Raw genomic sequence first — 25,789 nt, forward strand, 5'->3', positions numbered from 1 at the left:
ACACTGCAAGAGGCAGGAAGCCTGGCTGTCTGGAGGACCCAAGAAGTCATTTCTGGCAACTACAATCGCTGGACTCGATGCAAATCCAGCTTCTGGCCCTAATGTACATATGCACGCACCTCCCATCAGGCCAGAGTTGTCCTGGGGGCATATGTCTAAGACAACGATTTGGTCCACATTTAGATTTCTCTCATTTTCTCCTCAAAGTGAATTCATAGCACCAGGGAGAGATGCTGGACTGATGGCCCTGAGGCATCGAGAACATGTACAGAACCAGAGATAGCAGTGTAATTTTCACCCCGATGCCCTGCCAAAGTGTCTCAACTCTGACCTGCATGGATCCTCTCTCGGGATCAGGGTAGTCTAGGCTCAGTCAGGATGGGAGGGGAGACACTTAAAGCTAGCTGTGGAAGTGATCATTACACAAGGATTGCGAGAGGCTCAGACACTACATTAATAGGGGCCACATACACACCTATAAGCATCTGCAACTTCTACTTTACTTTTCTTCATGTCACCGCCCTGTGCCTCAGTTTCCCCATCTATAAATGAGGATAACAAAATTTAACTCCACTACAAAGTGCTCTGAGATCTACTGAAGAAAAGTGCTACGTAAAAAACTAGTAAAATCAAAAAAAAAAAACCTTATGGAAAAGGTATTTTTTTCTATTAAATTCTGTCGGTCTTTTCCATGAGGGTTAAAGAGACCAGTACGGAAGTGGTATTTCCTGCTGTAATAAGTTGCATGAGCTCTGATCTCTAAGACCTGCACGGAGCCCGGGGTAGCCAGAGGGTTTAGAAGATAGCTAGCTATTCGTCTGCCAGAAACCGAATAGAGGTCCATCATCTCATTGAACAGTAGTCAATGAACACCCTTCGGCTGGAGGCAGACTTCAGTTACTGCCAATGCGAGCTGGGTTTGCACCAGTGACCTAGAGATTAATTAAATGCTTTGAAAACCCATAATTTGTCTCCCTGAGCAATTCATTCCCTTACACGGTGCCCCGTTTAGCAGTGATCACATATTACAAGGAAAGAAGCACATGATACCTGTTCTGTGCACAACAGGACCGCACGACTTCTTTAAATGTAGGTCACTAGAATCTGACCCAAAGCTCATTAAACTCCTGGATCAGGTCCCTAATACATAACTGAAAAGTCACATTGTTCCTTCCAAAGACAATGTCTGCTAATAAAGGATTTCTTTCCTTAAAGGAAGTTTTAATTGGCATGTAACCAATAGGGTTCTACAGAAATGCAGTAGGGTCTATAGAATCAACTCTAAATTCCTACAGAATTGAAGAGAGAATGAAAAATATAATAAAGAATAAGATTCCTTCTATAGATTTTGGGAGCCATCCTAAAGAATCCTATAGCCGGGGTAGAATTTTCTTTGAATCCTATACAATGTTTTTTGAAAGGAGGCAGTGTGATCTCGTGGATAGAGCACTGGACTGGGACTCAGGAGATCTGGGGTGTATTCCCACCTCTGCCACTAGCCTGCTGGGTGACTTGGGCAAGTCACATCACTGCCCTGTGCCTCAGTTTCCTCATCTGTAAATGGGAATAACAATACTTAACTCCAAGGCAAAGTGCTTTGACATCTACTGATGAAAAACGCTATACAAAAACTATTATTAATAAAAGAAACCTTTTGCAAAAAGGTATTATTTTCTATTAAATTCTGTAGGTCTTTTCCATGAGGGTTAGAGGAACAAGCTAGGAAGTGGTATCTCCTACTGTAACACATTGCATGATCTCTGATCTCTGGATTCTTTACAGATGACAGTTTCTAACGTGCATTCCTTACTGCTTAAAAATGCAAAGCGTAAGCTGAGTCCCACAAGGAAAAAATTTCATGACTGAAGGGAAAAAAAGCATTGTAGCTTTAGGAAACGTCATGGTTACCACTCTGTAAACCTGGGCATCTTTGGGCTGAGTTTTTCCACCATTTCACATTAGAGAAGACGACACTGGACACTTGTGGGTAGCATGGGCTTATCTTACTTTATGATATGCATGTTCGTATATGTGCGTGCTTACCACCTCTCCAGAGAGCAAATGAACCTAGCACCCAAAGGCACAGATGGGGCGGATTCCAAGGGGCTGGTTTTGAAGGTTGCTCACCATTCAGAGTTCTCACTGTCTTGTGACTGCTCAGCACATCTCAAGATCAAGCCCTAAATACGTTCATTGGTCCTGATCTCACGTTGGATGCATGTGGGTCACCCCCGGTGTCTGGACAGAGCCCCAGTGAAGTCAGTGGGGCAGATCTGCAGGTGGTATAACTCAGCGCAACTCCACAGAGTTACACCAGTTCATACACCAGCTGGGGATCTGGCCCATTGCTTTCAATGGGACTCAGAATGGGGAAAAGGATCCACTCGTGGATCCAACTCCAGGATCTGCAGCTGATTCTGACCTCCCCTGGGTTTTGCCTCAGAGCAGCTCAATTCGACTGAGTTTCCTCTGCCTTACCCTAGTGCGAGGGAGATGACAAGTTAGTGAGCGATCACACTCACTGGGGCACTTCGATTCCCTCCCCCACATTGATTGGAAAGTGCAGAATTCTTAACAATACCTCGCTGGGGGGAATGAAATCCACAGGGGTTTCTGGGTGGGCTTTGTGCTACTAGCTCACATAGAATCATAGAATATCAGGGTTGGAAGGGACCTCAGGAGGTCATCTAGTCCAACCCCCTGCTCAAAGCAGGACCGATCCCCAATTAAATCATCCCAGCCAGGGCTTTGTCAAGCCTGACCTTAAAAACTTCTAAGGAAGGAGATTCTACCACCTCCCTAGGTAACGCATTCCAGTGTTTCACCACCCTCCTAGTGAAAAAGTTTTTCCTAATATCCAACCGAAATCTCCCCAACTGCAACTTGAGACCATTACTCCTTTTCCTGTCATCTTCTACCACTGAGAATAGTCTAGAACCATCCTCTTTGGAACCACCTCTCAGGTAGTTGAAAGCAGCTATCAAATCCCCCCTCATTCTTCTCTTCCGCAGACTAAACAATCCCAGTTCCCTCAGCCTCTCCTCATAAGTCATGTGTTCCAGACCCCTAATCATTTTTGTTGCCCTTCGCTGGACTCTCTCCAATTTATCCACATCCTTCTTGTAGTGTGGGGCCCAAAACTGGACACAGTACTCCAGATGAGGCCTCACCAATGTCGAATAGAGGGGAACGATCACGTCCCTCGATCTGCTCGCTATGCCCCTACTTATACATCCCAAAATGCCATTGGCCTTCTTGGCAACAAGGGCACACTGCTGACTCATATCCAGCTTCTCGTCCACTGTCACCCCTAGGTCCTTTTCCGCAGAACTGCTGCCTAGCCATTCGGTCCCTAGTCTGTAGCTGTGCATTGGGTTCTTCCGTCCTAAGTGCAGGACCCTGCATTTATCCTTATTGAACCTCATCAGGTTTCTTTTGGCCCAATCCTCCAATTTGTCCAGGTCCCTCTGTATCCTATCTCTGCCCTCCAACGTATCTACCACTCCTCCCAGTTTAGTATCATCCGCAAATTTGCTAAGAGTGCAATCCACACCATCCTCCAGATCATTTATGAAGATATTGAACAAAACCGGCCCCAGGACCAACCCCTGGGGCACTCCACTTGACACCGGCTGCCAACTAGACATGGAGCCATTGATCACTACCCGTTGAGCCCGACAATCTAGCCAACTTTCTACCCATCTTATAGTGCATTCATCCAGCCCATACTTCTTTAACTTGCTGACAAGAATACTGTGGGAGACAGTGTCAAAAGCTTTGCTAAAGTCAAGAAACAATACATCCACTGCTTTCCCTTCATCCACAGAATCAGTAATCTCATCATAGAAGGCGATTAGATTAGTCAGGCATGACCTTCCCTTGGTGAATCCATGCTGACTGTTCCTGATCACTTTACTCTCGTCTAAGTGCTTCAGGATTGATTCCTTGAGGACCTGCTCCATGATTTTTCCGGGGACTGAGGTGAGGCTGACCGACCTGTAGTTCCCAGGATCCTCCTTCTTCCCTTTTTTAAAGATTGGCACTACATTAGCCTTTTTCCAGTCATCTGGGACTTCCCCCGTTCGCCACGAGTTTTCAAAGATAATGGCCAATGGCTCTGCAGTCACATCCGCCAATTCCTTTAGCACTCTCGGATGCAACTCGTCCGGCCCCATGGACTTGTGCATGTCCAGCTTTTCTAAATAGTCCCTAACCACCTCTTTCTTCACAGAGGGCTGGCCATCTACTCCCCATGTTGCGATGCCCAGCGCAGCAGTCTGGGAGCTGTCCTTGTTAGTGAAGACAGAGGCAAAAAAAGCATTGAGCACATTAGCTTTTTCCACATCCTCTGTCACTAGGTTGCCTCCCTCATTCAGTAAGGGGCCCACACTTTCCTTGGCTTTCTTCTTGTTGCCAACATACCTGAAGAAACCCTTCTTGTTACTCTTGACATCTCTTGCTAGCTGCAGCTCCAGGTGCGATTTGGCCCTCCTGATTTCATTCCTACATGCCCGAGCAATATTTTTATACTCTTCCCTGGTCATATGTCCAACCTTCCACTTCTTGTAAGCTTCTTTTTTATGTTTAAGATCTGCTAGGATTTCACCATTAAGCCAAGCTGGTCGCCTGCCATATTTACTATTCTTTCGACTCATCGGGATGGTTTGTCCCTGTAACCTCAACAGGGATTCCTTGAAATACAGCCAGCTCTCCTGGACTCCTTTCCCCTTCATGTTAGTCCCCCAGGGGATCTTACCCATCTGCTCCCTGAGGGAGTCAAAGTCTGCTTTCCTGAAGTCCAGGGTCCGTATCCTGCTGTTTACCTTTCTTCCCTGTGTCAGGATCCTGAACTCGACCATCTCATGGTCACTGCCTCCCAGATTCCCATCCACTTTTGCTTCCCCCACTAATTCTTCCCTGTTTGTGAGCAGGAGGTCAAGAAAAGCTCCCCCCCTAGTTGGCTCGTCTAGCACTTGCACCAGGAAATTGTCCCCTACGCTTTCCAAAAACTTCCTGGATTGTCTATGCACCGCTGTATTGCTCTCCCAGCAAATATCAGGAAAATTGAAGTCACCCATGAGAACCAGGGCGTGCGATCTAGTAACTTCTGCGAGATGCCGGAAGAAAGCCTCATCCACCTCATCCCCCTGATCCGGTGGTCTATAGCAGACTCCCACCACTACATCACTCTTGTTGCTCACACTTCTAAACTTAATCCAGAGACACTCAGGTTTTGCCTGCGGCATCTCACCATTTCCACAGGAGAGCCTCTTTCAATGCTTTACCCTGCCCAACCCTTTCAGCACTAGGTCCGCTTGCTAATGGCTGTTCTGATGGCCTGAGGCTCCAGGACCTCCCGACCTCTGATCAGAGCTCCAGACACGGACACCCGTGGGCAAAATGGGGGTCCACTGAAAGCAGCGGCAGTGGTGGGTCCTCCGCAGTGGGAGGCGGAGGAGGCTGGAGCGGGGGGCAGCATAACTGCACTGTGGCAGAGCTGGAGGGTCCAGGGAGCCGGCGGTCAGGGACAAAGCTTCTGCATGGTGGGAGCCGCAAGGTCTGCACAGAACACGGGGAGGGATCCCCAGGGTTTAGAAGCTGAATTTCCAGCTTCGTCCATGGTGTGGGAGAGAGGAAGGGTCTGATGGAAGGATTCAAAGGCCCTCCTTGCAGGGTCCCCCAGGCCCAGCTGTCGCAAGTGGATTTTCCCTCCATCTCATCCACTTTCCCTCTCAACTCTCTTCCCCCCTGAATAAACCTCTTCCCCACCCCCACCAATGTCTGCGCCTCTGAAATCCCCTCTCCCACTGAGCTGTCACTGCATTCTGTGGTGCACCCCCTCCACACACGCACTGCTCTGGGATACCAGCTCTGACAACACCCCCAACACACGACACTCCCAGCAGAAATGGGATGTGCAGAGGGCTAGGCCCATCCCTGCGCCTGGAAGATGTTACACGGCACACCCGGACTGGGCCAGCTTCTTGCCTGGGGTAAATCAGCATCGTGCCATGGAAGTCAGTGGAGCAATGTCAATTTACGCCAGCTGTCCATCTGGCTCATTGTCTTTAAGGCCACATTGGAGGGATCTGTCCACCACTTTCAAACACAGGAGCAGCCAGTTTTCAGGGGCTGCTTCTTTCAAGCCGTCCAGTCACAGCTGCACTTTGTTATCTCACAGGACCCACAAGGAACAGTTCTTTGTACAGGAAGAGGTGAAACTGTGCAGAGCAGCCACCACATGAATCATGTTATTCAAGGAGGAAAACAAGCTGCTTCTTTAAGCAGCCATGTAGGCTTCCCTGCCAGGGACAATTACGGGCCCTAGTTCAGCAAAACACTTAAGGGCATGCTTAACTTTTATAATAAATAATAATACTTAGCTCAGTTTGCCCAGGGATCGCCAAGTGCTTTACAAAGGAGAGTTGTATCATTATCCCCATTTTACAGATGGATAAACTGAGGCACAGAACAGTGCAGTGACTTGCCCAGGGTCAGCCATCAGGGCAGTGGCAGAACTGGGAATAGAGCCCAGCTTCTCTGAATCCCAGGCCAGTGCTCTGCCCACCAGACCCCCTGTGCTTAAGTCCCAAGGACTTAAAAGTCAAGCAGATGCTTACGTGTTTTGCTGCACAGGGATGGAGGCAGCAGTGCATGCCAGTGACTCAGGACATGCGGACTCACAAGGACCAGCAGAAAGCTCCTCTAAGGCCCTGTCTGCACAGGGACACTCAGGAAAGTTACGGTGATTCAAAGTGTGCTGGACTCCAGGTGGATGATCTCATTCAAGAGAAGCTGTCCTTATCTGACTATAACTTATTTTTAACCCTCCCCACTCCAATCCCAGTGCTCTGGGCAGCCCCTGCAGAGCGGGGCTCAACAGCATGCAGGGGGCACCGGGCCCCTTGGTAGCTTCTCAGAGTCTCCTCCCACCTACCCCAGCAGCGCTAAAAGCCAGTTCTCTCCCCCTTTGCCAGCAATGCGGGACGCTCTGCTCCTCAGACTGAAGCATTTCAAACCCAACAAGCCGTTACCAGCTAACAGAAAAAGACCTTTGAAAGCTAAGTGCTTCCAGATGCATTTCTAGGTGCGGAAATCTAACGTTACGGAGCTGCTGGGGCCTCCTCCCGGGACCATTCTGTTAACGGGCAATTCTGCGGTGAGAGGGTGCTTTCTGTCTGCCTCTCCTCCTGTTTGGTAATAGTTCAGAATTAACTGATCCGCCCTCCCAACCACTCCTGCGGCTTCATTGTCCCTTGCAATCAGTGAAGTCACAATCTGCATTTGTGTCTGAAGTCACTGGGGGTCATTACTTCTAGCAGGAAAAAAAGATCCAATTTTATAGGGACAGTCCCGATATTTGGGGCTTTTTCTTATACAGTCTCCTATTCTCCCCCCCAATCCTGATTTTTCACACTTGCTGTCTGCTCACCCTAAGCAGGGTACAAGTACCAGGCCCAGGGCCTGATCCAAAATCCCTTGAAGTCAATAGGAGTCTTTCCATTGGCTTCAGAAAATGCCAGATCAGACCCCAAACCCTCAAGGGCTATGGGAGTTGGGGACACTCAGCACTTGCATCTGGAGGACCCACTATACAGCAAAGAAATGGGCCACATTTCTCATGCCCTGCACCTTGTGGAGGTGATTATACCAGGGCAAACTGCATATAAAATGCTACCAAATTGGAATGGTTGCATTTTGCACTGGTGTAATTGATGGCACAAGGTGCAGAGCAATGGAGAATTGGGCCCTCCGTTCCCATGCAGATGTCCCAATGAGAGATAAAAGGAAGTAAAATAAAGACAGAAGATAGGAGATGTCTGAGCACTGGCTCAAGAGGGGGATCATTTTCAAAGCTCCTGCAGAAGAATCAGCAGCACTTTCAGGCTAAAAGCAGCATAGGAAAAGAAAATCAACATACTGAGAATTCTTGGACTCAGCGCTCTGCAAAACCGTCCCATCCTTCCTGGCTTTGGTATCTTCATTCCCAGCAGGGAAAGAATCACACACTTTCCACGGCTTGTTCCCACTCCCTGCCCGCTTCATGGACTCTGCCGGCCCGGGAATTTAGGCAGGAACAGCCGGCAAAGGCAGACCTTCAAACTGTTTCTTTTCCTCCCCTCCTTCAAATCAATCTCTCTTCCCGCTGCACAAGCCTGGAGACTCTAATGCTGGAGCTTGGCTGGGGAAAGTTTCCTGAGAGAGATGGTCCCTCCAATGGGAGCGGGGCATGGGAAGGCTGACTCATGGACTGAGTAAACATCAAGAAGACGTGCTGCAGATTCCTTTCCACTGGGGGGACAAAGGAGTCTTTTTTTCCTTTGCTAGTTCCCCCCAAGAGTTTTATTCTGGTCTGAAATTCATCCAGAAAAATGACAATATGATGACTCCAATTACAGCACAGAAAAAATCTGTGCTGTACCTCAGAAAAAATCAGGCCACTTATCTAGGTGTCGAACTAAGGAAGTAGGGCCAAGTTATTTTAAAAAAAACCCAACAACAGGGACCTGAAGTTAGGCTCCTACATGCACATTCAAGCACCCAACTAAGGTCCCTGATTTTCCAGAGCGCTCAATGCACAGCAGCTCCTGTTGTGCAGGAACCGGATTTTTCATTTGTGGAGGAATTTTACTATTTTGAAATTTCTTCCATTCTGGAATGGAAACAAAAAACGTCAACATTTTCTCTGAACCAAAATTCCACACCCACAAAAAAAGTTGTATTTTGGGTCCATCAGAATGCTTCATTCTGATTTGACACTGGTTTTGTTTTACACCGCCAGATGTCAAATGAAAAATCGAAATGAAAAGCCATTTAGAGAGGGAAAAATCGAAACGGTCCCGTTCTTAAATGGGCAAAATGGAACCTAGCGCCCTGACTGAAAAGCTGGTTTTCATTTCCAAACGCGTCATGGTCAAAGGCGACACGTTTCTGTGAAACTTTTCACTTTTATCCAATCAGCATTTTCCGATGGAGAGACATGCCACCCAAAAGTGACCAGCCAGCTCTAGCTCCCACCGAGGCCCCATTCACTTTCCCATGGCTCCATTTTGCACTGTGCAATAGCCAGGGGTTCCCAGCTCTGCTGTTGGCAGACAAGACCTGAGCAATGGAGCCAGGGTGGCCAGTATCTGAAGAGGGAGCATGGAGCCCCAGAGCTGGTGAGGAGGAACAACTCCCCATTGGTTCTACAGCAGGAACCCTGCCCCTTTTCCCCTGTAGCTTTCCATAGGGGGAAAACAAACTTTACATTCCTGTCAGGTCCTGCCTGTGTGGCTGCCTCATGCCATGTGGCAATTGGCCATCAGATTCGGGGTAACTAGGCTGGGCATCTCTGCAAGGAGCAGGGCAGATTTTATCCTCTTGGCATTGACAGAGAGGGATCTCGGTGCTTCACCCTTGCAGTCAGCACTGGGATCACCGCAAATTATCAATCACAGCCAATTGTAATGACAGAAACTTTGTCTCTTGGCTCCTAAAACATGCATCTGTACCATCTGGGCTAAAGGAGAATCTCCATCAGCTGTCTGTAGCACTAAGGTTTATATCCTTTCCATGGGCCAGCCTCTCTAGGGCCCACATAATCACCTATGAACTATGGCCCTGATCCTGCAAATGTATCCCAACGGTTAGATCCTTACACCTGCACAGCATCCAACTAACTTCCACGGACTCTGAGTAAGCATAAAGCTCTCTCTGTGTGGATCCTGTTGCAGGATCAGGAACTCAGCCAATACATGATAGCATCCTTGAGCTCTAGCATGTGTTTCCATCCCAGATAACATCAGACAAAGGAAGTCTGTACTGAAAAGCAGGGCCAATGTTGCAGAGATAGTGGATTCTCCATTCCCAGGCACTGTGGTGTCATCATTTACCTCAGCGCAAAGTAGATGTAAAACACTAACTAATCGCTGAACACCCACTCTGCCCAAGTGTAAGTGACTACACAAGTTTCAAGGTGGTGAAGAATCAGTCCCTGCACTCTCAACCGATCTCCCATTGGTTTGTTTGTTCTCTGCACAGGAGGAGTCCAAGGATTTTACAGTGCTTTTGACAGCTGCTGGATGACAAATTAGATCTGCTTCTGCCGGAAGCCAAGCCTTGAAGCAGTTGTAAGAACTGACTGCCTTCCTGGCTGCATTCAAACAAAAATATCTTTAGCTTTTGGAAGCTGTTGCACTACGGAAGGAACCACAGCTGTCATGAAGAGAAAGCAGACACTGTGCACCACCAAATGTAGCGATGCCAATTACACTGCTCAGTGGGTGCGACTTGGAGAAACTGAGCTAATGTGTTTTCAAGAATAGTCACTACATTTGGGGGGCTTCAAATTCTGAGTGCCCAGCTTTTTAAGGGGCTGAATATAGAGAGGTACAAAGCACCTGCAGCTCCCATTGACTTGAACTGGAATTGTGGCCCATGGTGTTAAAATGAGCTCCCAGTGCTCACAATTAGTAGCTGCATTTGAAAATTTGGGCCTACATATATTTGCAAGAGGTATATAATGATCTGATGACCGCACCCTCATTTCTAGGGTCCATGTCACCAAAAAGCTCCTTTTGGCCACAAATCCTGTTTGGCAACACAGATGCTGCATGTCTCCTAGGGACAGTAACACACACAGTTGTAAGAAGAAATTACATGGCTTGATCCAGTTGTAAGCAACAAGCATTTGTAATCTGGATGCATCATTTTCCATTTGCACTGCGCATGGGCTGTGGGCAGCGAACCTCGGACCTCTGGATCTGAATCCGTGAGCCTCTACTGCCTGAGTTCCAAGACCCACCTGTGTTAGCCCACGCGATAGAGGGCTGTGTAGTGGAATGCTAATCCATATTATGCCACTCAGCCACTAGGAGGCACTGTGTGTAAAATACCTCATTTAAACGAACTTCAGCTATACCTGGCAGAGCACTAAAGGATCTTATGGTGAACACATCTGGTGTGTATAAGCAACGGCTGGAGTTAGTCTTATATCTGATACAGAAGCATGACAGACTCAGCAGCTTCTCTGTGGCCTAGCCATCACCAGAGGGGTTAAAGAAGATAGAGTCTCATGGATCACAGGGGCCCTTTTCGGGTTTGTGTACACCGCATTGTAACCCTGGGTCTGTGGGACCCAGGCTCATGAACTCAATGTTTCCAAGCTTGTGCTAGTGCGTCCACACCACACTGGGTTTAAACTGCTGGACCTGGATTTCAGAGGCAAATGTAGCGGAACTCGAGGTCTGTCCCCCTGTAGGAGCAGAATTTTATAATTGTACTATGAGAAGTAATGTATAATTTGATTTCATCCTGCTAGCCACCCTTTTTAAACAGCAAAAAGGAATGACCCTCTGGGACTATGGGATTCTGTTTCCCATATGCATTACAAATTGGGCCCTTTTAGTTTTTTGTTTTAAGGTTTAGTTAGTAAGAGAATCCTGTATTGTGTCTATGTTAAGTAAATTAAAGAAACGTTGAAGGCCTGGGCCTCAATGTGAATTGTTTTGGTTATAAAATTTAGCAAGGTTTAATTTACAATATCTTTTCGCTCGATATAAAATACTGCTGTGTGTATTCTCAAAGGTCTCTGTAAAAGATTGTTTGTGTACATAAGAAATGCGTGCATCCAAAAAAAAAAAAAAAAAAAGTGTAAAGGCCATTGTTAACTAAATGGTCCAAAAAAAAAAAAGAAAAAACACTTATCAAAACTTATTAACGCCAAAGAACCATCAACGCACACCCATAATTAAGAAATGGCAGATTGACGACCCTGAGGTGGAGGCTGACACCCCTAAAGACAATTGATTAAATCAAATCCAGGACAGAATGACCCTCTCGGCGGTGTTTTAAAATGTTAACATCAAAAAATAACACCAATTAAGGAGTAACCGGTCATAAACTGAAACAGCAAAATCCATAAACTTCAACAACAACAAAACCCTATAAAAACAGGGTGCTTGGCCATGGGACTTTGGGTTCGTCTTGCCACTACTCCAAAAGCATCAGATTGTGACCAACAAAGCCCGGCTCTCCTCTGCAACCAATCTGGCTGGCCACTAAATTAATCCAGACTCTGGACTGGTAACTATAAACATCGACTGACAGGACTGTGTGCATGGTGGGTGGGTGTGATTGAAAAGCATATGCTAACTGCTGTATTCTCAATAAATGTGGCGTGTTGCCTTCTCCCCTATAAAAGATCTCGTGTGCTTTGTTTAAGCATAACATTTTTGGTGGAGAATGCAGGCAGTAGGAGGAGGACTTAGAGATCCTTGCTCCAAACCGAAAAATCCTAGGGTCATACACCCTCAGCCGTAGCAAGACTGAGCTCAAGAGGAGAACTTAGTGTTTCTTGCTCTAATCCTGGGAGGGATTTTTATATTTAGTGTATGAAGCCTCGGTGGTAGTAGGCTGAGTGATACAGAGGGAGGCTTAGCCTCTCTCCCTCTGGCCCAGAGAGGGTTAAAATTGTAAGTCCTGGCACTTTGATGGGCAACAGAAAGAAGTTATAAGCCCCGGCACTGGCATGGGCAAACACAAAATCTTAAAATAATTAAAAAATAACAATTGAATATCTTAAATACAAAATATTCAAACGAAAAGAGTCCCCTACGGACAATACGCAGGCAGAGCTAAAAAAGCTGCCATGTGTGCAAAAGATCACCCCTTTTAAACAGATCTTGCAAAAATTTGGCCACAGCCCATGGACAGAACAAGCAATAGCCAATGTCCACACAATAGCCGATTTAGAAGACAAATTGGCAAAATATTTGTTGATTTATAAACCTTCAAACCCATCAAAAAGGGATCTGGCTGCACTCTGGCTATTATGGGAAGCCTGTAACGAGGCATTCCTCCAGCTGGCCAATTGCCAAGCAAAAAACACCACACTGCGTGAAAAGCTCAGCACAAAAAAGCAAAACGCAAAAAACTGGAAAGCAGTAAGTACGGGAATCCATGGCCAATTAAACATGCTTAAAAATACTATAAAAACGTTAAAAACAAAACAAAAAAATTATAAAACAAATTTTAAAAATTATTAAAAAAAACCCAGGTCCTACAAAGCATAATAAAAAGCCTAATATTAGAGCAGGGTAGAGCTCCTGCAAGCCGTAATCGCTGCGAATCAATTATTAAGCAGCCTGAGCAGAAGTTAGGGTTTCCAACCCATCAGGTTGCAGCAGTTACAGCAAAAAAATGGAATCAAACACTGTCCAAAAACACCCCAACTTTAAAAAAAAACAAAACAAACACCCCCCCAAAACCAAAAAAACCCCTATTTAAAATAATCCACAAAAATGTCTACACTACAGGTGCACTCCCACTCCCATAGCCCTGACAGCAGCTATCCAACGATGCACGGTGACAACCCCCGTAGATGGTGGGGGTAGCACGACCGTTACCACAGTCCCAGTGTCAGCCACCGATTTAAAAGCAATGGCTAATTATTTGGGGACCCTGAACCAAAACACCTTTTCTAAATGGTGCAACAATGCAGTTTTACTGGCAGGCAAAGAAGGGCTAACTACCCCAGAAGTCTATCAATTCATGGGGGTATGTGCAGCCCCGGAAATTAGAGCCACCCTGGATAAAATAGCAGTCATCAATGCCGATGGCTTCCTGGCCCTGATGGCGACATTTGGGAAACAAATAGGCAGGCGTCACTTTATAGCACAAGCTGTAACCTCCACTCAAAAGCCTAACAAGGACCCTGAAAATTACTTAACCCGATGGGCTCTAATGCAAATAATGGCTGGCCTGGTGGCAATCGAGGGTACCACCTTCAGTGTCCGGTCCTTAAGGGATTGCGCTGCCTCTTTGGCCCTGTATTACTCTGGTAAACTTGCAGTTTGGCAAAATAATCGCCCAGCTAACCTGGGGGAACAAATAACCACTCACTCTGGACCGCGACCCACCATTAAAAAAAAAACGGGTCTCTTATATGGCGGCAATAAAACCTGCAGTTACATATACAAATGAGAGCGCTACAAAAGGGACCATCGGGAACCAGGAAGGGTATGCTAGGGGTCGCTCCCAAGGACGAGGGAATAGGGGTATGCAAAGGGGTTGGGCATACCCAAATCTCCGGCAATATTAGGCCAATGCCTTGAAACAAAAAAACAAACAAACAAAAAAAGCGCTAACTAATAATAAGATCTGCCGACTAGCCTGGTGAACCCTGATGCAGTACGGAGCTAACCGTACACAGTGGAATGGGGGGCAAACATCTGACTTGGTTAAAAAAGCTACAAGGTTACAAAATACCCATAAGGGAGTAGCCTATGTAACCCTCAGCGCACTCCCACCATCAGCACCCCTGCAGCTTCCCCCCGTCCTGCGGACAAATAGAAAGGCCCGCTAAACAATGAACTTCCACTATCTGTAGGGGCTAGTCTCTGCCCCAAAGAGTTCTTAGTCTAAACAGACAAGACAGACAAAGGGTGGGAAAACAGCTGCAAAGTGATTTGCCCAGAGTGACACAGGAGGTGAGTAGCAGAGCCAGAAACAGAAGCCAGGCCTTGTGACTTCCAGGCCAGGGCTCCTAACCATTAGAAGACACTGCCTGCTGCCTGTATGAGAGACAGCAGATTTCTGCGAGTGCCTGGGTCTAGCAGACTCAAATTTGATAATCTTTAAAGCATCATCTCTTTTTTTCAGCATTATAAGAAAGGATGGAGAGGGACCCAATTGTGAGACAGTCCTGCCCCAACCCAATCTTGGTTAAAGACAAACCCAGTGGATGAAATGGACAAATGGGTGAAAAGGGTATGCCTGGCTAAGGGAGAGGTGAAGGACTAGTTGTTTTAGGGACTGTCCTTCTCTCTTTTGCCTCTGAACAGGGACAGATTTGCAAGTGTGTTTAATCAGTTCTGTTACTATGCCCTTAGCCATAGGGCGGAATTTTAGAAATTTGAAATAAATAAGGGAAAACCAAGCATATACAGGCATGACCCAACACTGTGATTGAAATGGGAGGCTGAATGTTCAAAGAACACAGGATCTGGCCCTATCCACAGCACGCCCTTCACTGCTGATGATTTGATGCAGCAGAAACTTGGTCCGTTGGAACAGAAGCCATGGGCCAGGGCACGTCTTTTTTTCATTTCTGCTTTGGAGAGAGAGCTGACAAAGCCACAAACACCCCCCCCCCCCCCCAAACTAGAAAGCATAAGCATTCTGGGACCAATCCCAAAGACAGAAGGAAAATTCCCTCCCTCCACCCATCTAAGTCACCTGTGTTGGATTCATGCACTTCACGTGGCTGTTTCTTACTAAACTTTGTAAGAAAGAGACAGGCAAAGACACGAAACTCGAACGGAGACCCAGGAGTATTTATAAATAAGGCACATAGTACTCACTGCTCTGCCTAAGTACTCTGAAGATAAATAGAGACCTCCAGGATTTGCTTTAGGGCGTACTAAGGGTCTGCTCTCTTTCCCTGAGGAAGGACAAAATAAATGCTAAGCATGCCTCAAAGGGTATGGCCCTATGTTATTTTTAAAGTTATTACTAAATGGGCCCAGTTCTCCTTTTACATTGATGCAAATAAAAATTTACTCCATTGGAGTCAGTAGAGTTGTACTGGTGAAAGAGAAAAATCAGCCTAAAAACACACCAAGATATGTATTAAAACAAAGTTCTTTGCTGTGTCAGTGCTTGAGAAAACATACGTAATGTGCTTCAGTGTATGCAACTGCCCACCCAAGAGCTCCAAAATCATGGCTCGGACTCTCAACAATCATGAAATCATCTTAAAATTCATGAGGTTATTTAAAATAAATTTTAAAACAGTTGGGTTCTCTTTATTTGACTTTTGGTTTTTGAGGCTTTAGCGGGTCATGTTTTCACACTTTTCTCTGCAACCAGAAAGTTTCTAAACTTTTTTTTTCCATGAAAGCTGAAATCTGTCCGTATGATTCCTAAAATTGGGGTTTCATGAAAAAATACCAAACAACATGAGAGTTGCCAATACTGCATATGTGAACCTCATTCTGCACCTCCTCACATAATCATTTACACTATGCTAAGTCACTGCACAGTAGATGTAAAACACCAGCCAGATTGCATGGTGGCATTTTACCACCACTTTGCCCAGGGGGAAAGGCAGTGGCGAACCAGGCTCATTGGGAACACAAATGGACGTATCTACACCAGTGCTGCATAATCCCCTTGGCATGGGAGTCCAAAGTGAAATGCATTCCCAAAATGCACTGCTTGCTCTACCTCACCTGTACATAGCCTTTCAAGGTGCTTTACATCTCACTGATGCAACAGCTCTTTAAAGAACCTGCCCACATTCCATCACTGCAAAGAGATTCAGGCAGGAACTACCAGTAAGGAGGTTAAGTTATGCATCTGTTCATATTTGCTAAGGCTAGAGCTCCAATTTCACCTTCTTTCCCCTTAGAAACACTGGGCCCAATTAGGCAGCATTACCCACTAACAGAACCATAGGATCTGGTCCATTGACTAGGTTCTACCTGCAAAAATATGTATGCACACCTAATTTTGTGCATCCAAATGCAGGGTTTTCCCAACCAATGCATGAGCACTCGCATTAGAGACCTTTAGTTTTATTTTCACAGTACTGCAAGACAAGCTAAGACCAAATGAATACAATCACCCTCTACTTTTTCCCTTTTGCAGCCGCGGCTTATGCAGCCATGTTTGGTCCAAGGGGAACTGGGGAAGGGAGGAGAGGAAAAGAGAATGGGTTTTTGTCTGGGAGAAGGATGGTCCAGTGATTAGGGAACTAGTCTTGGGAGACCTGGGTTCAACTCCTGCTCTGCCACTGGTTTCCTGTGTGACCACATGGACAAGTCACTTAGGCTTGCTGTGCCTCAGTTTCCCATTTGTAAAACTGGGATAATAGCACTGCCCTACCACACTATGCTGTGGATAAACACATTAAAGACCATGAGGTGCTCAGATATGACAGTAATAGGGGCCAGATAGGAACTTGAAATAGATTTAGTTGGAGATTGGTCCTGCTTTGAGCGGGGGGTTGGACTGGATGACCTCCTGGGGTCCTTTCAAGCCCTGATATTCTATGATTCTATGATTTCCAAAAAGCCACTGAGTAATTGACTGAGCACCTGAAATTCTCTTTTTTAAAAATACCCCTAAGCTGGTAGAGTTATTCTGCACCTTGACATTACAACAAATGCAGACTGAATAACTGGTATAACTAATATGCCGTAACCTCGTGGTTATCACCATCTATGCAGTGTTGCCAGTCCACCTCATAGTTTTATTGCTGGTCTCATGAGAATTAATGTTTCTCTTAAAGCTTCAGCTCCTGGAGTCATGTGGTTACATGAGACTCTCAGCTTGCATGTTTTTAAAAACAGTAAATTTCTAGCCCTCATGACGGTGGAGAAAAGCTTATAAATGCAAACCAAGTGCACCCTGAAGGCTCAAAAACCTCAAGATAAACACAAACTACCCAAAATAGATGATTAAACAGCCCAGGTGATTTTTAAACCAATGCCATGATTTTTGTGGGGACTGACTCGTGATTCCTGACTGAGGTTGGCAATGCCATATCGATATCACAGTAGCACCTAGGGTATGTCTACACCCTACTGGCAGTGAGCTTCCCAGCCCAGGGAGACAGCTCATGCTAGCTCCGCTCGAGCGTGCTAAAAATAGCTAGTGGGAATGTTACCGGACAGGTGGTAGTTCAGACTAGCCAGCCAAGCACAGACCCAGGGGTCAATCGAGCTTGGACTCGAGTGGCTAGTGTCGCAACAGCCACACTGCTACGTTTAGCGCACTTGCACGAGTGAAGCTAGTGCCGGTTTGTCTGCCCGGGCTGGGAGGCTGTAAACATATCTCTAGAGCCCCAACCAGGCCAGGTATGTGTGGCACAGGTACATTTACATTCCAGGCCCTGGTGAACTTACTCTCCTAAAGATGTGATACGACAGGTGAGTCTCTCTCTCTCACACACACACTCACACACAGTTTCTTTGTGCTCTGCAGCTCAACTTCAACAAAGTTACTGAAACCTCCAAGTTTCAAAAGGACATTTTCAAAATTCCTTTCGTTTATAAATGGCACCATTGATATGAAGCCTCGTCAACTTAACAAGAGGAGTTAAAAATAGTTTCACGCACCTGCCCCTGTGGTTTTGCAATCCAGCCTTCCTGCTTTTAAAACTTTGTTTCTTGCCCCAGCTGATGCATGGGAGAAAGAAAATGGAAAACGTACTGACTATACAGGGTAGGGGAGCCAGACCCATGATCTTTTTCCATAGAAAATTGCTTGTCGTGTTTGAAAGCCAAATTCAGATCCAGATCTCAATTTTGCAAACAGACGTCAGTAAAAAATGTGTAAAGCTTTAAGTTTCAAGCAGAGTTAGGCTACTAAATTACTCAGGCACTTTTGAAAATCTTACCCACGTTCTATTTCAGATCTGGATCAAGTTCCCACCCACCCTCATCTTTTTAATGGGCTGAACCAATACCGCAGATCCAAATTTGGGGGTATTCAAAACACAGACTGGCATCGCAATTCTACAGCTGAAGCTCATCTTTAACATAAAGACTTTGAAAGTTGGCATAAGGGAAACCAGAAGGTAAGCCGAGTTTCACTCTTCCCAATCTTGTCCATATCACAAGGGTCAACACCTTGGAATCCCGCAAAGGCAAAGGTTAAAGTGTGAGGTGACCCCTTGCTGTGAAAATCGTATTTTATTCCTGCCTGTGATACACATTGAGCTGTATATTATTAACCGAATTATGAGGAGTTCCCTACCTTTCACGGAGAGGAAAAAAAAAAAGCTGCTTCGTAGCTGCAGATCTTCACTGCATAGCCGGAAAGTTTGGACAAAATCGCTGCTGCTGGTGGCTTCAGTACTAAAAACAAAAAAAAAGGAAAGAAAGACAATTCATCATTCTTTGGGTTCAGGCAGGCAGCTCTCCCCACCAAGCACTATGAGGCATCATTTCAGATTCCGCTCTCAAGGGTCTCATTGTTCCATCTGCAGAACTGCCAAGAATAGTACACATTTTTCAATCAAAGGTTTTGCCCCTTGCTTCATTCACTTCTTCCTGACAGAGATACCACCCCATGGGCATGTGATCATGGGCAGCTACTACAAAGGCACCATAACAAAACACAAAGGCTGGGCACCAGTAAAAGAATATCCTTCTTGCACTTCTGTCAAATGACCTGCAGAGAATGTTATAAAAACTCAATATATGTATTGTGGAGCGAAGACAAAGGAGAAGGACAGGACATCTGGTTTTTACTCCCAGCTCTACCCTGGTTTGGTAGGAGTCAGATTCTGAAACCCATACTCCCATTCATAAGAAGAGAGCAGCTAGACAACTCCAGACTAGAAATAAGGTGCACGTTTTTAAGTGAGGGTAATTAACCATTGAATCAATTTAACTAGGGGTGTGGTGGATTCTCTGTCACTAGGTCTTTAACTCAAGACTGGATGTTTTTCTAAAAGACATATTCTAGCTCACACAGAAGTTATGGGCTTGACTAGGGATTACTGGGTGAGATTCTGGGGACAGTATGTGACAGACTGTACCCTTATGTTCACCAGTTTTACAAGACTATGATAAGTTGTATACAGAGTAGGCATTGTGAGGTATCATTTGAAAATTCATAATTTGCTGATCATTATTGTCCTGGTAAAACATGTGTGGCAACATTGTATGTAAAGTTATAAGATTCTACTGTATAACATTACTGAGACATGCTCCATGTTTAGAAAAGCTGGCACAAACCAGTTCCTCAGAGAAAAGAGCAAACTGATGCCTCAGCCAGGTGGCAACAAAATCAATTGGACAATCACCCAGTTAAGCAGCCTTTGGCAGGAAGAAGGGTGTGAGTGAGAAAGTTACACCTTGGCAGACAGACTTGCTGTCATCTGACCCCCAGCTGGAGATGATTCTCAGAGAGGAGAGAAAGATATAAAAATGAGGAGCAGAGGATACAAATCAGCTCTTTCCCTTCATCTCTACTCATGGCATCAACAACATTTGAAAGATAAAAGGAGCATCATCGAATTGGGGGAGAGGTCTTGCCTGAAATATCCAGCCAGACTGCTGTGATCCTGTGGTGAGAAAAATCTTTTTGCTTTAAGTCCACTTAGCTTGATAAGTTAGGTATTAGTTTGTGTTTTACCTTTTACTTCTTTGTAACCAATTCTGACTTTTATGCCTCATTACTTGTAGTCACTTAAAATCTATCTCTCTGTAGTTAATAAACTTGTTTTATCTAAACTAGTGTGTGTTTGGACTGAAGTGTCTGGAACTTCCATTTGAGATAACAGGGTTTGTGCATATAATTTTCTATTAATGAAACAATGGACTTTCTATGAGCTTTTACTGCAGGAAAACAGAAGGAAAGAGCTAGGCAGTACAAGATGCACTCTTCTGGGGATATGTCTGGGACTGGGAATTTGCTGGTGTCACTCTGCAGTGTAATTCAGGAGTGGGTGGCTAGAAGCAGTTATATAATTCAGGTAGGAGTGATTTTGCATGCTACAGGCGGTGTGTAAACAGACCAAGAGTGGTTATTCTCACAGTGAAGCAGTGTGAAAGGCACCCCAGGTTGAAGGGTTGAGAGGACACAGCTGTTCAACAGTCCAGATTGTACCCAGGGGCATGTCACACTGTGTTATGCAGGCGCTTACACCAGATGGTCAGAATGGCCCCTGCTGGTTTTATAATCTAGGAATATTTTACTCCAATCACTGGGACTCAGTGGTGGTTTTAGAGTTAGTGGGGCCCTGTGTGCAGCTTCATTTTCGTGCCCTCCCCCCCACCCCCAGGACCCAGCCAAGAAAAATAAAATCAGACCCTTGTCCACCCCAGGTGCAGGTCCAGACCTGGACACAGGCCATGGGGTGGCAGCTGGGACCATAGGCAAGGGAACTAGGGGTGTGGGCAGGGTTCCAACAGAATTGCCGGCCCCTGGGCAAGGTGTGGGGGCTGGCTCTGGGCCCCTGGAAGGGGCGGGGCCTCGGCCAGAAGAAGCAGGGCTGGAGGCTAGCCTCCCCCAGCCAGGGCTTCAGTGCTGGCCGGGCTGCGCCCCCAGGGCTCTGGCAGTGATTTAAAGGGCCCAGGGCTCCAGCTGCAGTAGTAATGGCAGGGGCCAGGAGCCCCGGGCCATTTTAAATCGCCAGGCCCTGGGGCAGCTGCCCCGTTTGCTTCCCGCACCCCCAACAGCGGCCCTGGGTGCAGGAGGTGCTGCAGCACCCCCACGTTTTATGCAGGGCTCCGCTGCCACCCTGCACCACTTATGTTAAAACATATTGTTAGAAGCACAGAACCTCCCGGGCTCCTGGGGAGACAAGGAGGTGCCTGAGCTCAGCCACAGGGGCTGCAGCCGCCTGCTTCGCAAGGACCCAGCGGCCAGGGGAGGCGAGCAGAGATTAGCCCGTGGAGGCAGCGGGGCACTCAGGTGGGTGTTCAGCCCAGGTGGGTCTCTGCCCACTTCTTCAGGGCAGCAGCGGAGCCCGCAGAGCCCCGGGCACCCCGGAGGCAGCGCATGAGCGGAGCCACCATGGGGCTGGAGAAGGAGACAGGAGACACCAAGATCTTCATGGCCGAGGACAGCTTTGGGTGCCCGCTGGCCAGCCCAGAGAAGCGGGTAGAGACCCATGTGGGCTGAACACCCACCTGAAGGTGCGGGGGGAGGGGGATGGCTCCATCGGCGGCCCCCAAGGTAAACCAAGTCCCAAACCATTTAGGGCTTCATTGGTTAAAGCCAACACCTGGCATCCCATTTGGTGGTGCTCAGAACAGATTATGGAGCACCGGAGCGGGGTGCTCTTCAGATAATGTCCTACTCAACTAGCAGCCAGACTCATGCCACAGCAATAGCTGTCCATGTTCTAAGGCAGTGTCAATAACACAAGACCCTTAAAACCACAGATCTCAGCACGTCTAGTACAAGGGTGGAAATCTGTTTGACTGTATCCAAGTCAGAGGGAACAGCATTGGTCTTGTGATCTATTCTGGCCGAGTCCAGCCTGTTTATTTGTACTTAGCGGTCTTGGTATTTTTGCCTCATGTATTTTTTTCTTGGAGCCCTGCAGTAACTTTTTGCCCTTTTCACCCCTTTTCTCCAAATTCTGCCTAAAACAAACATGACTAGGCTGAACGTGTGCCAAAACATTTAACACTTTGTTTCCCTTAACCCAGCCAGATCAGCACTAGCTCCATGACTTCCTGAAGAGCTGTTTCAATTCTCCCATGTCACACTTCAAAGCTCCCGCTGCGCCAGGTCCTGTCCCACACAGAAAGTCCTGGCCCAGTCTTCCAGTGCCCAAATTCTGGCCAGCAGCTGATAGCATTCAGGTCTCATCAGCACTTCGGTCACTTAAGCAGACGATCGGCTTCATACCTGTGGCTCTGCAGTGTAAAGACAGATTAATCCTCAAGCCACAGGAGCAGCAGCAGCCCTAGGAGAACCAAAGTGAGTGGGCTCTAAATGGCCATGGCAGCAGCTCTGGGGCTGATGTTTCTCTTCCAGGGGAACGGAAAGAAAAACTTAGAGAAACGACAGTTCCACACGAAGATGTGTCCCAAGTGTACCCGGCTTCCAAGGAGACAAGGAGCGCTTGCCATGCTCTTTAATTCAGGTGTAGGCTGGCTATCCTCAACACTGTTCACTTGCCTCCGTTCACATCTGTGGGACTTGGTGAAGCTGCATAGCTCAGTTTGCCCTTTTGATTTCCTTTGTTTCAATGCAAACAGGGTCCTGCGTCATTAGAATTAGCAGATCAGCCACTGCACGAAGCATTTCACACTCCCATTCTAGAGCAAAGGAAATCCTCCATTTCTCCCCAGGACACAACGCAAGCTTCCCCTGTATGCTTCCAACCGCGTGCCTCAGGCCTGACCTGAAAGCACAGCCTCTATGAGTAAGAAGGTAGCTTGCTCTATTGCCCGATCAGTCCATGGCCTCCCAGCTGAGACTCCAGCAAGTGCCAGCTGGCTGGTGATTGTTTTCAGAGATGTGGGAACACTGCTTAATGAAGACTCGGCAATGGCAACTAAGCTGAGTGCATACAAACCCCTGAACAGCAACGAAATGTTAACAGCCTTGGCTCATCACTCTCTTGGGATGGATTTTCAACCAGTGGCTTGAAAGACTCTGTCCTATTAATAAACCCCATTGCAGTGGGTTAGGCTAAACATTGTTATGGATCAGGTCAGTATCAGAGATACTGAACAAGCTGAAGGAAGGCAGACTGGGAGAGATGTGGGGACAGCCTGAACAAGCCCAGTGCATGAGCCTGCAGAAGCTAGAGAAAGGACTTCGGGGTCAGGTGCTGACTACAGAGGCTGTAAGCAAAGATGTTCACCTCTGTTTTGATTTCTGCAGCATTCAGAGAAGCAGGACTTTGTACATTCCTTGTAAGTCGACAAGATTGCATCAAAGAAAATACCAGGCTCCATTGTCAATTTCTATTCCCAACTGGAATGCTGTTGGGACCACAGACTTTGGCTAGCTGTTCGGGTCAGAAAGCAGTGATAATATTTTAAGTGTCCACTTCTGTCTTGATCAGAGCAGCATTAACAAGGGCTAATTCTAGTGCCAAGGCATCAGACAGGCGCACATCAAAATATCCTCCAGGGCTGGTCATATTTTGATAAACCTGCTGGTTTTTCTACTAAACAATTTGACTAACCAACTTGGGCGTTTTTTGAGAAAAGTGTCTGTTCTCCACAGAAAGTTTTGATTTTTTGTTGAAAAAACAAATGCCCAAAAACAAACTAGCCACCTCCATTCAAAGTGACGATAGCCTTGGCTTACAATAAATACACGTATAATGCACACGTAAGGACAAAAAACTGCAAAGGGGGTTTTCTGTATATAGCAGCGCTGGCTGACATTTGAATGTTAACAAAGAAACTAGCAATAATCCAGCACAAATTCCAGTTTGAGCCATCCCATCGGGCTTGGCTGCTCCTAGGGTTCCTTTCTCCAGACTGTTCAGCCCAAACCCACCATCTTCTCTCTGGGGAGTCACTCCCACCTCCCTCACAACAAGGCTGGAGTGAGTGAGTCATTTTCAACAGCAAGTGAGCAAAGCTCAATCACCAGAGCCAACACCTATTGCCAGGGTGGGTGTGTCAGGCACTGATCCAAATCCCTGCTTGGTGTTGTAATCTATTTCCACTCTTCTCCATAGGTGCAGGGATCTCTTCGCTAACATGAATGGCAGGTTCTGACCAGATGGCGCCTTGACCCCACAATTGCTTATACCCAGTGTTTTCCATCCATTCTTTGTGAATGGTGGTTTGCCAACATGGTTGATACCAATAAACATCCATGAACTATTTTCCAGTGCAAAACTCACAAAGTCCAAGTCTTCAGATGGCCGGGGTTGTCTCCCTTGAAGTCAAGGATGCAGAGGGGGTTTCTGAAGAGTGCTTTCTGAGGGAGGCTGTCAAGGTTCCTTCCCCACTCTGAACTTTAGGGTACAGATGTGGGGACCTGGAATAAAGACCCCCTAAGCTTATTCTTATCAGCTTAGGTTAAAAACTTCCCCAAGGTACAAACTTTGCCTTGTCCTTGAACCGTATGCTGCCACCACCAAGCGTCTTACACAAAGACCAGGGAAAGAGCCCACTTGGAGACGTCTTCCCCCAAAATATCCCCCCAAGCCCTACACCCCCTTTCCTGGGGAAGGCTTGATAAGAATCCTCACCAATTTGTACAGGTGAACACAGACCCAAACCCTTGGATCTTAAGAACAATGAAAAAGCAATCAGGTTCTTAAAAGAAGAATTTTAATTAAAGAAAAGGTAAATGAATCACCTCTGTAAAATCAGGATGGTAAATACCTTACAGGGTAATCAGATTCAAAACATAGAGAATCCCTCTAGGCAAAACCTTAAGTTACAAAAAGACACAAAAACAGGAATATACATTCCATCCAGCACAGCTTATTTTACCAGCCATTAAACAAAAGGAAATCTAACACATTTCTAGCTAGATTACTTACTAACTAACAGTTGTAAGGCTGCATTCCTGATCTGTTCCCGGCAAAAGCATCACACAGACAGACAAACCCTTCCCCCCGCCCCAGATTTGAAAGTATCTTGTCTCCTCATTGGTCGTTTTGGTCAGGTGCCAGCGAGATTATCTTAGCTTCTTAACCCTTTACAGGTGAAAGGGTTTTGCCTCTGGCCAGGAGTGATTTTATAGCACTGTATACAGAAAGGTGGTTACCCTTCCCTTTTTATTTATGACAGAGGCCTTTCTACAATAAAGGGGTGGGATTGTCACCTTGCATCTGCTTCTTCCTGGACCCGCTTCTAATCCTAGGGAGCTGTATGGGAGGAAGGATGCACAAAGACAGAGCCAGAGGTGACATACACTGTGCCACAAGGTTGCATTACCTTTACATCATTTTCTCCTCCAGCCCACCCCACCCTATGGGACCTCCTGTAAGAGCAGGGCAGCTGCCAACAGTACACTAGAGCCATGCTGCCTCGGAAGGGGAGATGATGGGGAGGAGGTAACATCAGAGCTGGTCCAGGGCCATGGGGTGGACAGTCCTGCCATCCGGCAGATCCACCAGGATCTGCAAGGTGCACCCCCTTTCCACCCATGGACATGCTCCTTCCAGACGAACATTCAAGATGTGGCTGCCATGTGAATGAATTGCAGCTCATGTCACTTTTCATTTACAGACACCACTAGCATAAGCTAAGCTGTCCCCCCGATCCCCAGCACTGGATAAACCCAAACACAAGCGAAGGTCACGTCCACCGAGTGTTTAAATAAATCAGTGCATATGCACTGGGTCAGATCACTGGAAGTA

At 46.6% G+C, this 25,789-nt stretch overlaps 1 protein-coding gene across 4 annotated transcripts in view; it reads right to left on the bottom strand.

Moving 5' to 3' along the window:
- Positions 1–25,789, bottom strand: part of GJC2 (gap junction protein gamma 2) — a 111,283-nt gene that overhangs the window by 58,822 nt on the left and 26,672 nt on the right. For 3 of the 4 annotated variants that reach the window (XM_074946425.1, XM_074946422.1, XM_074946423.1), the window contains one exon: positions 18,745–18,845. The gene's annotated coding sequence lies outside the window, so the exon portion shown is untranslated. Of the gene's footprint in view, positions 1–7,921; positions 7,979–18,744; positions 18,846–25,789 lie in introns of those variants that run through there. The other variant, XM_074946426.1, reaches the window with a different exon arrangement.

Source organism: Natator depressus, chromosome 2, assembly GCF_965152275.1.
Source record: "Natator depressus isolate rNatDep1 chromosome 2, rNatDep2.hap1, whole genome shotgun sequence".
NCBI lineage: Eukaryota > Metazoa > Chordata > Testudines > Cheloniidae > Natator > Natator depressus.